The sequence below is a fragment of the Mytilus galloprovincialis genome, chromosome 6 (assembly GCF_965363235.1).
Source record: "Mytilus galloprovincialis chromosome 6, xbMytGall1.hap1.1, whole genome shotgun sequence".
NCBI classification, from domain to species: Eukaryota; Metazoa; Mollusca; class Bivalvia; order Mytilida; family Mytilidae; genus Mytilus; species Mytilus galloprovincialis.
Genome location: NC_134843.1, coordinates 22,676,806 through 22,695,830, shown reverse-complemented (window position 1 = coordinate 22,695,830; position 19,025 = coordinate 22,676,806). Strand labels below are relative to the sequence as shown.

Sequence of the window (19,025 nt, the reverse complement as noted above, 5' to 3'; positions counted from 1 at the left end):
GCTCTCGCAGTTAAGCAAGACTGCAAAGGTTTTGGTCGGAGAGGTCTTCCTGACTATAGCGGGGCATGCCACATGACTCTTCCTCTCCATTGTTAGCTAAATGACACTGCCCTAAGTCAGTACACCTTACCAGTGCAGGAGACTTCTTCAAACTTTCGAGAAATTAAAATTAAAATACAGCCTCCCTTTTTTTCCCCATTATTCTTAAGATATGCATCTGTCAATTTTATTTATTTGTTATTCGTAAAATTACTTGGTAATTTATTAATCGAAAATAATAAGCAAAAGAATTTTAATTTTAATCATACAATCCTTTACTAAACGATAAAAGTTGTTTAAAATAAATAAATTATTAGACGTACCATACCTTAAATCCTTAAGATACTGTTGATGTAAATTTGATTTCACTATTAGAATTTCTACGATAAGACTGTCCGAGCCCCGCAATTCACATCGTTTATATAGGTGGCACGGTAGTATTTGCATTCCAGAATTTAGGTTGCACTTTTGTGTGCCCTATTTAAGTCAATGTATCTGAACAGGGTGATTTGACAAAATATACAGTGTCAACTGAACACACTTTCCCAAACTGAGGGATGAATCAGGTGTAGAAAAATATGAAATAATTTAACGAACAGATGAAAATGAATGTTTGAGAATTTGTTTTAATTGGGTATTCACTGCATGATAAAAGACCGAAAAGCACTAGTGGCCTTATGTTTTTGAAGATAGCAAAAAAAGTAAATGGTCATGATACACATTCAAATTAATTTCTGAATAGTAAAATGAATGTACTTCAGTTAACTGTGAATGTAGATTTTTTTTGCAGTGTTAGAAGGTGGTGAAAATTCTAAAAGGCTATCATTATCCCTTATGGGGCAGCAAATACTACCGTGCCACTTATAGCAGAATTTTCCTGATTTGTGGAAATTCCGTTTTTTACGTAATCTGTATGTCACTTAAGTGCACGTAGTGTATATGCTTTTGACAGTGTATTAAAGTCTAACCGAACTAAGCTAGATGAAATTGAGTTCGTCCTGTGTAACGAATTCCAATATGATGTGATCTGTATTAGTGAAACTTGGTTAAAACCAGATATATCATTTGAAGATATTAATATTGAGAATTATAATATCCACAGGCGAGATAGTGCTGACGGGTCGGGTTACGGCGGTGTAGCCATATATGTTTCCGACCGATTATATTATATGCACCGTCAGGATTTAGACATACAGGGCCTCGAATTCTTATGCATTGAAGTCAAAACCAAGGATAAGTCTATCCTTGTTAGTGTTTGTAACAGACCGCCGAATGCAAAGGCAAATGAACGTCGTAAATTCACTGATAGCTTTACTGCAGTTGTTGAAAATATGAAAACACACAGCCCAGATGTTTGCTTGATTCTAGGGGACTTAAACGACCGATGTATTTCATGGTTTGATAGTCATAGTCACAGCGAGCTCGGTTTAGCTCTTTTAAATCTGGCACATAGGTATGGTCTATCACAATTAATTGATGAACCGACCAAGTATACGGATGGTAGTGCGACATTGTTAGACCTTATATTCACTGACAATGAACGTTGTGTATCGAACTTCGGGGTTAGTCTCCCCTTACTTAATCTCGACCATTGTATTATTTTCTGTAAACTATCCCTCAAAGTAAGTAAATTTCGTGCCTTTCAGCGTCGTGTCTTGGATTACAAGTCAGCTGATTTTAAAAGTCTGAATACTGCATTATATAACGCTCTCTTTGATTCCGCATATAAAAATTTTGACGATGTAAACGACATTGCTAGTTATACGAGTGATCTTATCACCTCCGCTTGTTCTGAATTCATACCAAATAAAATAGTAACTATTCGTCATAAGGATAAACCATGGATGAGTAACGAGGTTAGGCGAGCGATTCGTAAGCGTGATCGTTGCTTCAAAAAATATCAACGGACCCGAAGAGACGAAGACAAGTTATATCACATACATGTAGTTGCTAGGAGAGAGGTCAATCGCTGAAAACGAGACGCAAAGCAAAGATAAGAAATTAAAGCATTCGCTCATTTTCCAGAGAAAACCTTAATCCTAGAAAATGCTTGTCCCTTGATAAATCTGTGTTAGGTTACAATTCAGATAGAACTATCCCCCTTTAAGAGATCACATGAATCTGATATCTGATGATCTTGAGAAAGCATAACTCCTTAATTGTTATTTTTCTGCTCAGATGCACTTGGGTCAACATGGAAATAGCTTGCCCGCTCTACCACCATTATCCTTTCTTACAGTAGAGCGTCTTCATGAGATAGTGGCTGTCGAACAAGATGTTCTTAAATATTTAGGCCAATCTAACCCACATAAGTCATGTGGCCCAGATGGTATATCAAACCATATTCTAAAGTACTGAGCTCATTCTCTGTATAAACCACTCACCAAACTCTTCAATTTCTCACTTCGTTCTGAAGTATATCTGTTACGGACCATATGAGTATTTGGACCATACGCGTATGGTCATGACCATATGGGTATATACTCATATGGTCGGGGTAATAAACACTCTGTTACAGTTTACTTTTAATAATTCTAAACTCCTCATATGGTAATTCTATTATCATATTATAATAAAAAGATAAGCTAAATAAAAATTAGTTTCACATAGTTAATTTTACTTACTTGTCAAAACTATAATAAACATATTTTATACCGATGGTCATTACCGATTTGTTATTACGCGTTAAAAAAAAATCAAAAATTTCTTAATATTAAACTGTTACACAAGAAGTCACTGGAAAGTAACCGTTATAGTTTATTTAGGTTGTCTTTTGAATATGGTGTACTGCACTCGCAAACAAAAGGTGTAAATGAAAAGGTTCATGCACAACCAAGACTTGCAAATGCAAAAAAAAAGCTATGACACCGTGTGGAAGTAAATGTCACCCCAAGCCAACATGCAAGAATGTAATTAGCGATGAAAACTAACTATGGTACAGTATCAATATTTAATTTTTACGTAGTATTTGAATTATAAAATAATACATTGTCATGTAACCATTATTGTTTTTTATCGGTTTTTTTTTTTTAGATACAGTTTTTGTATTATTGAAACTTTCATAATGTAATTTTAAAAAAATACCTATATAGTCAAATACTCATATGGTCCGGCCCGTTAATAACCAAACGAGTTTTATACTCATATGGTCCATCCATACGCGTACGGTCGGACCATACGCGTACGGTCGGACCATACGCGTATGGTCGGACCATATGAGTATACGCATATGGTCATGACCATACGTGTATGGTCCGAATACTCATATGGTCCGGAACATATTCATCTCTCTGGAAAGTATCTAATGTGTGCCCAGTGTACACAAATAAAGGCGATAAAAATATCATGTCTAATTATCAACCAATTGCTCTATTATCGTCTGTGTCCAAGATCCTTGAAAAAATCATGTACAAGGCTATCTATGAGTTCTGTGAATTTAATGATTTACTCATCAGTGAAAATTCGGGCTTTAAGAAAAACGATTCAACAGTGAATCAACTAATTACTATTAAACATGAAATTTACAAGTCATTAGATAACAGTAAAGGTGTACAGTGGAGATCAGTTCTAACCTCTCATAAATTCTGTCAGAATCTGTCAGGAGAACTGTTCTAGAACAGTATGTAGAACTGTCAGCCTGACACCTTTTAGTCAGTTCTAGGTTAGAACTGTTCTAGCTAGAACTGATTTGGTCAGTTCTACCTAGAACTGATTTGGACAGTTCTAGCTAGAACTGATCCTGACAGTTCTACCATAGAACAGTTTTAGACAGTTCTAGCTAGAACTGACCAAATCTTTGGTCAGTTCTACTTCTACTAAGTTCTAGAACAGTTCTACGGTTAGAATTGATTTCAAATTCTACGGCTAGAATTGATTTATAAATTCTACGGCCAGAATTAAATTATAAATTCTACGGCTAAAATTGATTTATAAATCCTACAGCTAAAATTGATTTATAAATTCTACGGCTAGAATTGATTTATAAATCCTACAGCTAAAATTGGTTTATAAATTCTACGGCTAGAATTGATTTGGTTTAAATTTAAGAACTCTTTGTCTAAATATAAAGGCTTCGGCAAAATAGCGATTAATATTATAGAGTTTTGCTATTTTGCCGGTTTTAACCCCGCCATATTCTGCATGTATGTGAGTGACTGTTCCAAGTCAGGAGCCTGTATTCAGTGATTTTCTTTTGTTGATGTGTTACATAAATTGTTTGTTTTTCTTTCATTTTTTGAACATAAATTAAGCCGTTAATTTTGGGGGGGGGGGAGGGGCATTATTATTTCATTTATTTTACATTTGTCATCCGGGGAGTCAGGATGACTCGTTTTACATAACAAAATTATCTGACCTTAATGTAATACGTTATTCCGGCCCAAACCACCAGGGACGGGTCCAGCAGTTTAAAAAAAAAGGGGGGGTCCAACTAAAATTTATTGTCCTCATTCAAATGCATTGATCGTCCATAAAAAGGGTGCTGTACAGTAATTCAGTTATAATTTTAGGTCAAGAGGGACTGTAATATATACAAGTTATAGCAATATTGGAAAACAATGACCTCAAAATTTTGTACGCATGAATTTATAGTGCCAGCATGTCCTCTTTTTATTCAAAGTATTGAATCGTAAACAAATATCAGTAGTTTTCATACTTCAGAGTGAGTCGTGTAATAAAATCTTTTGACCGCATCAATCTTAACTGACCTTATTTGCTCTATATACAAGTTATAGCAATATTGGAAAACAATGACCTCAAAATTTTGTACGCATGAATTTATAGTGCCAGCATGTCCTCTTTTTATTCAAAGTATTGAATCGTAAACAAATATCAGTAGTTTTCATATTTCAGACTCAGTCCTGTAATAAAATCTTTTGACCGCATCAATCTTAACTGACTGTATTTGCTCTTTCTATCTGCAAATCTATATAGCTGTACAGCAATTCAGTTATAATTTTAGGTCAAGAGGGACTGTAATATACAAGTTACAGCAATATTGGAAAACAATGACCTCAAAATTTTGTTCGCATGAATTTATAGTGCCAGCATGTCCTCTTTTTATTCAAAGTATTGAATCGTAAACAAATATCAGTAGTTTTCATACTTCAGACTGAGTCGTGTAATAAAATCTTTTGACCGCATCAATCTAAACTGACCTTATTTGCTCTTTCTTTCTGCAAATCTATATAGCTGTACAGTAATTCAGTTATAATTTTAGGTCAAGAGGGACTGTACTATATACAAGTTATAGCAATATTGGAAAACAAGGCAAAATTTTGTTCGCATGAATTTATAGTGCCAGCATGTCTTCTTTTTATTCATAGTATTGAATCGTAAACAAATATCAGTAGTTTTCATACTTCAGTCTGAGTCGTGTTATAAAATATTTTGACAGCATCAATCTAAACTGACCTTATTTGTTCTTTCTTTCTGCAAATCTATATAGCTGTACAGTACTTCAGTTGTAATTTTAGGTCAAGAGGGACTGTATTATACAAGTTACAGCAATATTGGAAAACCATGACCTCAAAATTTTGTTCGCATGAATTTATAGTGCCAGTATATCCTCTTTTTATTCAAAGTATTGAATCGTAAACAAATATCAGCAGTTTTCATACTTCAGACTGAGTTGTATAATAAAATCTTTTGACCGCATCAACCAAAACTGACCATATTTGCTTTTTTTTTATGTGAGTCTATATAGTTGCACAGTACTTCAGATATATATTTTTTTTACTGTAGTATATATAAATAACTGAAATATTGGAAATTGAACAAACGTCAGTAGTTTTCATACCTCAGACTGACTCATGTAACAAAAATATGTGTCTGCATCAATCAAAACTGACCATATTTGACAGCATCAGCCAAATCTGACCATATATGATGACTGCATCAGCCAAAACTGATCATTTAGCTTTTTTTAATGTAAAAATGTGCGAAGCGGGTTTTTTAATAGTGTGCACCACATTTTTTACGTTATTTTGAATAGACAGAAAAAAATGATAAGTCATTTCTTATAATTTTATTCTAAATTCCATTTTAAACCTTGCCAAACCATGAAAAAACGTTGATGACATTACGGTCACATGACTAACTTATGTCTATGGGCGCTGATAACATAATAACGACAGAAGACCCGTTACATCCAAACTTAAATTATTAAATAATGAACCGTGACACAAAACATTCAAAAAGTGACTTTTTAAGTCAGCAGTTCATGAAGGTTTTTTTTAAACAAAACTATTTAATGGCATCATCCAACACTCACATCACTGATTCATATACTTTATTTTAAAATGAAAAGTACATGTATGAGAAGTTCTCTTCTTGGAAAGGTATACTGACTTTACTGTTAATTAATTTGAAGAAGGAAAATGATTGGTTCTGTTTGAAGCCTTACGTCCAGTGGCAAATATTTCATTCATGTTCAGATCGAGTATATTTTTCTGACGTTCCAGACTCCCAGATATTATTCATTATCGTTATGGATAAGTTTGGCAACGAGATAATGCAAATCTGAGACCTCAGTGCAAATGTACATAGTTTTCTTGCGTTTAACAACACTGTTCATTACTAAGATATCCCATATTTCATCCACTGTACAATTTTCGTTTGAACATTTGTCAAAACAGAATCTTAAATCATGAATGTAAATCCAAGGCAAACAAGGTAAATTAAGATTAAATTTACTTGAATTAAATCATATTAAAATGCAGAGTTATATTTACGAAGAGACTGTTAAGAACGGGGAACGAAGAAACGAAAACAATGATGTTTCATTTGCAATCTCATAAAAATATTTCTCCGATGAGTTGGATAACCTCCTATCCACTTCGATATTTGTACATGTAACTTTTGATCAGTAAAAAATATAGAAACATCTGCTATTATATATAGTAAAGTAATTAGAACTGATTTTTTCTTCTAAATTCTAAATTGCCCTTTCTACAGTGACGTCATTTAGAACTGTTCTACAGTCCTGACTGATTTAGTCAGTTCTGCTGACAGTTCTACGGTTAGAACTGATTTGGTCAGTTCTACCTAGAACAGTTTTAGACAGTTCTACCATAGAACTGATCCTGACAGTTCTACCTAGAACTGATTTAGTCAGTTCTACCTAGAACTGATCCTGACAGTTCTACCTAGAACAGTTCTAGGGTAGAACTGTTCTAGCTAGAACTGTTCTAGGACAGGGTAGAACAGTTCTATGACAGAATATTCTGACAGTTCTAATGAGAGGTTAGAAGTGATCTCCACTGTATGTACAATCTTTTCAGATGTTTCAAAGGCCTTTGATAAGGTTTGGCACAAAGGTCTGATTTTCAAACTTAAACAATTTGGCATATGTGATTCACTTTTGTCTCTTGTAGAGGATTGCCTCTCAGGTCGTACTCAAAGAGTCGTTATTAATGGTCAGACATCATCGAGTCAAAACACCTATGCTGGTGTACCCCAGGGCTCTATACTCGGTCCTCTGCTTTATGTTATATATGTTAATGACATTAAAGATGGAATTGTCAGCAATATTAAACTGTTTGCTGATGATACTTCCCTTGTCAAACAAATTGATGACATCTCTGATTGTTTTCAAACTCTGAACAGTGACATCGACACGTTGAACACATGGGCCCAGCAATGGTGTGTAACATTCAATGCAGAAAAAAATGAGTATCTTATTATTTCTAAGAAGAAGCAAATACCACATTACCCTCCATTGATCTTAAATAATGTAAATATAAAGAGAGTTACATACCATAAACATTTAGGTCTTATCTTGAATGATAAACTTTCTTGGATCATATTGCTGATATATTTGTAAGAAATGTCATAGTAAAAGAGGGACGAAAGATACCAAAGGGACAGTCAAACTCATAAATCTAAAACAAACTGACAACGCCATGGCTTAAAATAAAAAAGACAAACAGAAAAACAATAGTACACACGACACAATATAGAAAACTAAAGAATAAACAACACGAACCCCACCAAAAACTAGGGGTGATCTCAGGTGCTCCGGAAGGGTAAGCAGATCCTGCTCCACATGTGGCACCCGTCGTGTTGCTTAAGTGATTACAAATCCGGTAAATAATCTAATTCGGTAGGTCATATTCATGAAAGGGAAGGGGATTGTAGTTACGACGTAAGGAACATATCCGATATCATTTGTGAAACGGTTATTCCATAACGGTCAACCAACTCGTGATGGCGTCCGTAAAATTTACGAAGGGATGATTTCAACTTCACCATTTGGAACTCTTGGTTTAATAGCTTCCTTGTGAGCAGCAAACCTCTATCAAGAAAATCATGATAGGAAATGCAAGCATGGGAATATCGTATCAATTGGGAGATATATACCCCGTATGCAGGTGCTGCTGGAATGTTGCTACTTAGAAATGGAAAGTTCACAATTGGGAAGCTGAAATCATCTCTTTTGTCGTAAAGTTTTGTTTTCAACCGACCCTCATTGTCAATTTCTAGATGTAAGTCAAGATATGAAGCCGACTTAACTGTATCTGTAGTATCCTTTATCTCTAGTTCGATTGGATAGATGCGTTCCACATAGTCACCAAATTTTGAATTGTTTAGTGAAAGAACATCATCTATATAGCGGAAAGTAGAGGATATTGCTAACTTCTTATCTTTCTTCCTAAGAAGTTCCTGCATGAAGTCAGCCTCATAATAATAAAGAAACAAGTCGGCGAGTAGAGGGGCACAGTTTGTTCCCATTGGAATGCCGACAGTCTGTTGAAAAACACGTCCTCCGAACGTAACAAATATGTTGTCAATCAAGAAATCAAGCATCTTGATAATATCAGTTTCAGAGAATTTTTTGTTTGAATCAGAGTGATTCTTTACAAAGTAGGATTTATCCCTCCCTAAGACAAGATACTTGTATCTACGTTGGCCATTCTTTTTTATGAAGCAAAGTAATATCAACTCTTTCAATTTGTCTTTTAGTTTGGAATGTGGAATACTTGTGTACAGGGTAGAAAAGTCAAATGTTTTAAAGATGAAAGAGAGTTAGATTGTATGTACTCTAAAAGATCTTTTGAATTTTTAAGTATCCACATCTGATTCACGCCACCTCTAAACTGAACATTATCTTGAGGATGCGACATATATTACCTAGATTACAGTGGAGATCACTTCTAACCTCTCATTAAATCTGTCAGGAGAACTGTTCTAGAACAGTACGTAGAACTGTCAGCCTGACACCTTTTAGTCAGTTCTAGGTTAGAACTGTTCTAGCTAGAACTGATTTGGTCAGTTCTACCTAGAACTGATTTGGACAGTTCTACCTATAACTGATCCTGACAGTTCTACCCTAGAACTGATCCTGACAGTTCTAGCTAGAACTGATCCTGACAGTTCTAGCTAGAACTGACCAGATATTTGGTCAGTTCTAATGCTAGAACAGTTCTACGGTTAGAATTGATTTCTAATTCTACGGCTATAATTGATTTTTATAAATTCTACGGCCAGAATTGATTTATATATAAATTCTACGGCTAAAATTGATTTATAAATTCTACGGCTAAAATTGATTTATAAATTCTACGGCTAGAGTTGATTTGTAAGTTTTAAGAACACTTTGCCTTAATATACAGGGTTGGGTAAAAAACCGATTTAAATTATATAGAGTTTTGCTATTTTGCCGGTTTTATTTCAAATTTATAATCGGCAAGACTTAGGCAGCAACCATTTGATTTTCGGGGGGGGGGGGGGGTAGGGGGGCTATGTTTTTTTTTGGAAAAAAAGTTTGTTTCCAGTTTTTGGTGAAAAAAAATAATTTGTTTTGGACCCTGAGAAAAAAAAATTGTTTGTTTCATCCTCAGCTGCCATTATATGTAATGCTATAATTGAAAGAAAAAAATTGTTTTCGGTTTGTCACTAAAAAAATAGATTGTTCTTCGCCGAAGTCGAAAAAAAAAGTTTGTACAGGGAAAAAAAACATAACCCCCCCCCCCCCAGAATATCAAATGGTTGCTGCCTTAGAGGACATGTTTAACCTGTTAACCCCGCCATAATTCTGCATGTATGTGCCTGTTCCAAGTCAGGAGCATGTAATTCAGTGATTTTCTTTTGTTGATGTGTTACATAAATTTTTGTTTTTCTCTCAATTTTTGTACATAAATTAGGCCGTTAGTATTAGGGGGGGGCATTATTATTTGAATTGTTTTACATTTGTTATTCCGGGAGTCAGGATGGCTCATTATCTCATAACAAAATTATCAGACCTCAATAACCAATATAATATCTGTTTACGAGTAGTTTTCATACCTCGGTCGACCTGTTTAACAAAAATCTTTTGACCGCATCAATCTAAACTGCCTTTATTTGCTTTTTCTTTCTGCAAATCTATATAGCTGCACAGTACTTCAGTTTTAATTTTAGGTCTAGAGGGACTGTAATATACAAGGAACATCAATTTTGGAAAAAACATGTAATTGTTCACATCAATTTATAGTGCCAGGATGCAGGGGCAGCTAGATCCAGGCTGGGGGTCCAACTATATGCTCCCATTCATATGCATTAATGTTAAAAACAAAAGTGGGGTTCGAACCCCTGGACCCCCTCCCCTTGATCCTCCAATGAGCAGGGCCTTGTTTTATTCAAAATATTGAATCATAAACAAATATCAGTAGTTTTTATACTTCAGACTGAGTCGTGTAATAAAATCTTTTGACTGCATCAACCAAAACTTACCTTATTTGCTTTTTATTATGTAAATCTATATAGCTGCACAGCAATTCAGTTATAATTTTAGTTCGAGAGGGACATAGTAGTATATAAAATACTGCAATATTGGAAATCAATGACCACAATTTTTTTTTCTCGCATTAATTGAGGGTGCCAGCATTTCCTATTTTTATTCAAAATATCGCATCAGAAACAAATATCAGTAGTTTTCATACCTCAGACTGACTCATGTTACAAAATTATTTGTCTGTATCAATCAAAACTGACAATATTTGACAGCATCAACCAAAACCGACCATATTTGACCACATCAACCAAACCTGACCATGTTTGCTCTTTTTTATACAACTCTTATAGTCGCATAGTAAATCTGTAATATTTATATGTAAGGATGGAGTGTATAATCATTATAATACAAATGATCTATATTATAGGGTTATTGCATGAATATTGGGGAATATTGTTCCGAGTAGAATCTTACATTGCGCGTGCTTATATTTTTATATCAGGATGGATTGTTCAATATAAACATGATAAAGGAAAGCAACATTGGAAAACAAAATTATGCTCGCATCAGTTTAAAGTGCCAGCATGTCCTCTTTTTAATCAAAATTTTGAATCGTAAACTAATTTCAGTAGTTTTGATATCTCAGACTGACTCATGGATATAACAAAATTATTTGTCTGCATCAACCAAAACCATGAAAACTGACCATATTTGACCGCACCAACCAAAACTGACCATATGTGACAGCATCAACCAAAACTGACCATATTTACACTTCATAATGTAAATCTTTATATATATATATAAGTACGTCTGAGTCAGTGACAACTCTACAACAGATGTATCCATCGGATCACCATCAATGATGGTGATACATGGCTGTGTACATAATGTATATACAACTCGTCTAAACATCAACCCAACAATGTTAGATCTGTAAATTTGCTTTCGCAAATATATATATATATATATATATATATAGCCGCATAGTAAATCACTTATACATGTAGTTACATATCACGATGGATTGTATAATTCAAATGACAGCAATATTGTAACATATTGGCTAAAAAAAAATTTCACATCAATTTAGAGTACCAGCAATTTTCTGCAAGTCCTCTTTTTATTCAAAATATTGAATTGTAAACAAATTTCAGTAGTTTCGATATACATGTATCAGACTGAGTCGTTTTAACAAAATTATTTGACCATATCAACCAAAACTGAACTTATTTACACTTATCATGTAAATATATATGGCCTCATTGTAAACCAATAATATTTCTATGTCAGGACGGATCGTATGATAAAAATGACACCAACTTTGGAACACAATACACCTATATTGCTAATCCTGGCTGGCCCGGCCTCTTGAACTTTTGAAGCATACAACAATCACTTTTCCATTGTGGCGTCAGATATTTTGTTTTATGATGTCAAATTTTTACGGGAACCTGTGCGATATCCAGTAATGGCAGACAAATAGCGGTAAGGTGTATTTATACCATATCTAAAAAATTAGCGCACCCTTATTTTCTCTCTGTATCCATAATAATGAACCGTCACTAAAGTGACTTTTTAAGTCAGTTAGTTTGTGATGTTTGTTTTTTTAAACAAAACTATTTTACGGCATCATCCAACACTCACATGACTGATTCATATACTTTATTTTAAAAAAAAAAGTACATGTATGGGAAGTTCTCTTCTTGGAATAGTATACTGTTAATATTAAATTTGAAGAAGGTAAAGAAAAATGCATGAGTTTGTTTGTAGCCTAACGTCCAGTGGCAAATGCTTCATTTATGTTCAGATGAGTATATTTTTCTGAGTTTCAGACTCCCAGATATCATTTATAATCGTTATGGATAAGTCTGGCTAAATTGACGAGATGGTGCAAATGTATATAGTTTCTTTTACGTTATAATACAACACTTTTATCATTAATATCCAATAATGCATCCACTGTACAATTTTCGTATGAACATTTGTCAAAACAGAATCTTAAATGAATGTAAATCCAAGGCAAACAAGGTAAATTACGATTAAAATTCCATGAATTAAATGCAGAGATATATTTATGACATGTATGAAGAGACTGTTAAAAACGGGGAACGGGTTACACTAAAGACCTGAAAGTGGACCTGAAAAGACCTGAAAATATACGACTAAAATTATTCAAATTGCAATAACTTTTTTGTTATTGGATGGAATTTCTTCAAGTTGTAATTTTAATTATTGTAAATATTCATTTTTCATGAAAATTTAAATGTTTAAAATTAAAAACAATTTTTCGATGCCAAAAGTTGGACCTGAACGGGGAAATGAAAAGACCTGAAGGGACCTGAAAATCTATGTCGGACTAATTCTAACTACAATAACTTTTTTAATATTCCACGCATATCTTTCAACTTTTGATTTTGTGAAACTAAAAATTAGTTATAATGATAAAATTGAAATAAAATATATATGAAAAATACCATTTGGGTGTGAAAACTCGGAACTAAACGGAAAAGTAAGTAACATAAATTTGCTTGAAAAGACTGTGGTCAGATTTATTCAATATCTTTAACTGTTTTCAATCATTCTCCTTGAAATATGAATTTTTGTTATAGGAAAGGTATAATATATTATTAAAATTATAAAAAAATTTATCGAAAATATAATGGTTGAGTTACAAAATTCGGACCTTGTCGGTGAAATTAAAGACATGAATGGATTATAGGGGTAGTTGTATTTAAACTCGCAAAACATTGTTTTCCTATTTGTTTCTATTTGAGACAAAAGTCTATTGAAGAGAACGAATGACTTTATATTTATACAGGAACATATTTCAAAACAATTAAAGTACATTGTTATTGATGAATCCTGAACCTAAAGAAAAAAAAAGGAAGATTGTCTGTTGAAATTATTCAAACTAATACAACTTGCTTAAACTACATTAATATATATTAAAGCAGGTCGTAAACTGTTTTATTTATAAAATGAAAGTATTAGTATTGCATCCCCATAAACCATATATCATGAATATGTAATTTAAAGAGTTCGTCGATTGAATTGGAATGTTTTAATTACATGAACGTGTGCCGGTTGTAATTCACACCTTGTATTGATATTAGGTGATAATTGGATCATTAGTCTAAATAAACATTTCACTTTAATCTTTTAATTGGATTATCACTATCTAGTTACACGAACTAAACATTGCTCGGTCACCAATTCAAGTATAAACTTTACAAATTAAAAATGTAAGCATATATCCAATAATTAGTGAATTCAGATCAGGAGTTACCAAACAACCAACACGCTTTACCAGAGTGATATTTTAACTTTATATATCCAGGTTCATTCAGGACTTCATTTTTCATTCAGTAGGTCCGACGTTTGTCACAAAGTGCAGGTTCCAGACTTGGGACACCACAAAAATTTTGACGAGGTTATCGTAGTTTAAAGACACCAAAGTTTAACCTTTGTCTGAATTATTTATTTCTATGGTATATTATGTCTCTTTGACTGATAAGTTTTGACATCCGAGTTTTGATTATTCTTTGGTATCTTCCGTCTTTTTTTACTTGTATCAGTTTTACGTACCATATTATAGTATCTTCCGTCAATAAAAATTAGAAAGATGTGATGTGATACCAATGAGACAGATCTCTACAAGAGACCAAATGACATCGAACATGAAAAGTTATCAACCATATTTTTCGTCTATGTTTATTATTTTCGTTTCAAAAAAAAATGTGGAATTTTAGGCTCATTCAGAATTTTAATTTTTCGTTCAGGTCCGAGTTTTGACACCCCAACAATATTTTTCAATATTTTCAGGTCCCTTCAGGTCTTCATTTCTCCGTTCAGGTCCAACTTTTGGCATCGAAAAATTGATTTTTAATTTCAAACATTTAAATTCTAATGAAATATGAATATTTACAATTAATAAAATTACAACTTGAAGAAATTCCATCCAATAACAAAAAAGTTATTGCAATTTGAATAATTTTAGTCGTATATTTTCAGGTCTTTTCAGGTCTTTTCAGGTCCACTTTCAGGTCTTTAGTGTAACCCACGGGGAACGAAGAAACGTAAACAATGATGTTTCCTATGCAATCTTATAAAAATATTTCTCCGATGAGTTGGATAACCTCCTATTCACTTCGATATTTGTACATGTAACGTATGATCAGAAAGAAATATAGAAAATCTGCTATTATAAAGCAAAGTAATTGGAAGTGATTTATTTCTTCTAAATTCTAAAGTGCCCTTACTGCAGTGACGTCAGTTTAGAACTGTTCTACAGTCCTGACTGATTTAGTCAGTTCTGCTGACAGTTCTACGGTTAGAACTGATTTAGACAGTTCTACCCTAGAACTGATCCTGACAGTTCTACCTAGAACTGATTTAGACAGTTCTACCCTAGAACTGATCCTGACAGTTCTACCTAGAACTGATTTAGTCAGTTCTACCTAGAACTGATTCTGACAGTTCTACTTAGAACAGTTCTAGGGTAGAACTGTTTTAGGTAGAACTGTTCTAGGACAGGTTAGAACAGTTCTATGACAGTTCTCCTGATAGTTCTCCTGGCAGTTCTAATGAGAGGTTAGAAGTGATCTCCACTGTATGCATTGCAAAATTATATAAAACATTTGTTCGTTCATTGCTAGACTGTGCAGATGTCATCTACGATAACTGCTCGAGTGCCGATTACGCTTAGGGCTTAGTGACCACTTGTATAAATATAATCTTACATTACAATAGCCTTGACAAATCTCACTACTAGTCTTGATTGTAGTCTGCTAGACTGTCTTCTTTACTACCTGATTGTCTATTATTGTTCTTTGTATCTCAATGAGTTCTTCAGAAATTTATTTAGTAACGCTTCGAATACCAGATTATTAGTTAACTTGACCGTCAATGGGTTGATAAGTAATTATTATATTATAAAGAGCCTCGGACTAAATTTCATTTTACATTACTGGTTTGGGCATAGTAGTATTCACCTTAGCTTATACATGTCAGATTTAAATAAGCAATCATACGAAGTTCCCTATTATAATTTCGATAGATCTCTGGCCATAGACCACAATTAAATTCCTCTATTAGTTCTTTTTAACGTTTTGTCTCATTAAAAATGCAAGCCTTCTTGTCAAATATGCTATGTGTGTTAAAGGGAAATCACACTATTGTTTATACGCATCGCTCTCGGCGCCGCTATAGTGTCGTGGCCGTATTATGACGTCGCCGTTTCAATTCCGTCGCAGTGGTTGCTTATTTCTAAAATTAGAAATGGCGGCCCCCTCGAAGGGACTTTTCACTAAAGCAGAAGAAAGCAAACCATGTTTTGATTTAAATGCAACAATGAAAATGCTACTTGAAATGGACACAATCACAATGTATGGCAACAAAAATAGCCGATAGTGGTCTTGATATGGTCTTGATGGTATGATACTAAACCCCTAACGGGAAGGATTGTGCCTGATGTTCATATGATGAAATCATAATCTTTCAGTCAGTTTAATTGAAATCTGGAGCTGGCATGTCAGTTAACTGCTAGTAGTCTGTTGTTATTTATGTATTATTGTCATTTTGTTTATTTTCTTTTTTACTTTTTTTTTGTTACATCTTCTGACATCAGACTCGGACTTCTCTTAAACTGAATTTTAATGTGCGTATTGTTATGCGTTTACTTTTCTACATTGGCTAGAGGTATAGGGGGAGGGTTGAGATCTCACAAACATGTTTAACCCCGCCGCATTTTTGCGCCTGTCCCAAGTCAGGAGCCTCTGGCCTTTGTTAGTATTATTTTAATTTTAGTTTCTTGTGTACAATTTGGAAATTAGTATGGTGTTCATTATCACTGAACTAGTATATATTTGTTTAGGGGCCAGTTGAAGGACGCCTCCGGGTGCGGGAATTTCTCGCTACATTGAAGACCTGTTGGTGACCTTCTGCTGTTGTTTTTTTCTATAGTAGGGTTGTTGTCTCTTTGGCACATTCCCTATTTCCATTCTCAGTTTTATTGATATGAATTACCGTCCGCTCAACTCATTTTTGTATTAAAAAAAAACCTTTAAGTTTACTGTAAAGTAAGTATATAATAAAAAAAAAAATTATTGATCTCGCAGATTTCTTAGTTGTGTGAAACAATATTGTAAAAACAAAGAGATATTAAAAATGTTTGTCGATCAGTTCAATATAATCAACACGTAAATTGGCGAATATGAAATCCGTCCGGTCATTTTTTTTTTTGTAGAAAAAACAATTTGTTTAATTATTAAGTTAAATTTTCATATAAGATAACTATTAATCTCACAGATTTCTTAGTGGTATGAAAAATATTGTAAATCAAAAGAGATATTAACACTTTTTGTCGATCAGTTCAATATACGTAAAGCGTACATAGAGTGAAATCCATCCGGTCATTTTTTTTTTTTTGCTCAAAAATACTTTTTTAAACTATTTTTGTTAGATTTTCATATAAATAGTTTTGTATCTCTAAGGTATTCAAATATCAAAATAATCTATCAAATAACAAGAAAGTTCCGGTGAATATCCTGTCACAATCCGGGCAATCGTCCTGTCATTAGTGTAGCCCAGCTGTTGGCAGCGTATCGTCGCGATGCGGTATGTTTGATTTAGCGTATATTTTCAGGAAAAAAATAACAATATATTGTTACCAAGAGAAACAGCATGTAAGCGTTCAGCTTCCATAACTTGTAGTTTTCTGTCCAGCATAGGGACGTAAACAAGAACAAGGAGTTTCTGTCGACTGTAAGTTTTCTCATATCACATGAAACGTCATTACTATATATAGTCTTCTATACTACATGTATAAACAATTCATCAAAACTTAATTTCACATTTGTATTTATCCGGCTCAGCCTGTCGGGTTATAGAAAGCAGGGTCAAAATTCATAAGTCAATATGTTCTAGTTCTGAATATGTATTTAACTTGCCACTGGTCGTTAATGTGTGAAGTGTTTGAAACATTAATTTATTTCGCATGTGACGACAGAAATTATCCAAGTGTCATCCATCTTTCCTAAAAATATTTCTTTGGTATCTTACGTCTCTCTTTCCCTCTATTTTTTTCTTTATCTTTTGGGGAGGTGGAGCACAAATACACGAACACGAGTGATTTCTAGAGTAATTATATAGTTGTTGAAATATCAAATGTTATTTAAGAATAACGCCATTTAAGAAGCATACAAAACTTTACATCGGTTGCAGCTTGCTGTCGAAATCAATGAAAATTTAGCACCGTATTATAAAATAAATCATACTCAATCTTTCTTTAATGCTTTGTAAAGGCTTACATAATTTAAGCACCCAAAAAATATATGTTGCTGTATTTCTTTAAACTGTAGCTACATGCAGCAAACTGTACGACTTGCAAATTAAAACGTCATAGCAATATGGGAATATCAAACATTTTGCCTAGTTATTTTGGTCCTATTGATGACTACAACAACAAAAGTTCCACACTGTATATTTGGCTTTACAAGTCACCGACAAGAGAAATATTTAACACACAAATACATGTATTTATGTAGAGTAACATATCTTTCAGAGTGCTAAACTGTAACCATCACACCAGGGTCCGTCTTGTAAAAGAGTATTCAACTCATATAGAAATGCTGTTATGTCAGCAACGTCGTTCTATAACGTTAACAGAAAAGTTTATAGTTCCCGCCGAAATTCGACGATAAGATTATTAAGTTCCGTTTTAAAGGATTTAAAACATCGGCGACCCTCCTTTTTTATTTATGCTTTTAAAATCTTCCCTGAAGCTGCAACTTATGCACAAGTTTGAAGGGAAAAACATTAGTAGATTTTTTTTTATTTCAAGAAAAATCTATTATAAATAGCAATTAAAAATGGCAGGAAATGGCCAAAGGCCTCCAAAAATAAGGAAACAGAGACAATTAAATGTGAGTAGTCAACCTCATACGTATATACCACTTTTCCCCGCGTTTTTTTTCTTTTTTATAGATTACGTAATAATGCATATACCTGTTATTGTGTAATAATACATATTGCTAATTACTTATTGTGTAATAATGCATATTGCATTAATTGCGTAATATTGATAATTGACTTATTGCATAATAATGCATATTATAAGTTTTATGTAATACTATGTTTTTTTAATAGGATTTATTTGTAATATATATGCATTCTGTAGCTAATAAAGACATGATAATGAGATGTACGCAATAGTGCTATGTAATAAAGTATGATTTGCAACTGTAGCGGCAAAAAAAAAAAGCAAATCAGTGTT

At 33.5% G+C, this 19,025-nt stretch overlaps 1 protein-coding gene across 1 annotated transcript in view; it reads left to right on the top strand.

Moving 5' to 3' along the window:
* LOC143078539 (nephrin-like) overlaps window positions 1–19,025 on the top strand; it is a 112,276-nt gene that overhangs the window by 27,523 nt on the left and 65,728 nt on the right. The window lies entirely within an intron of this gene.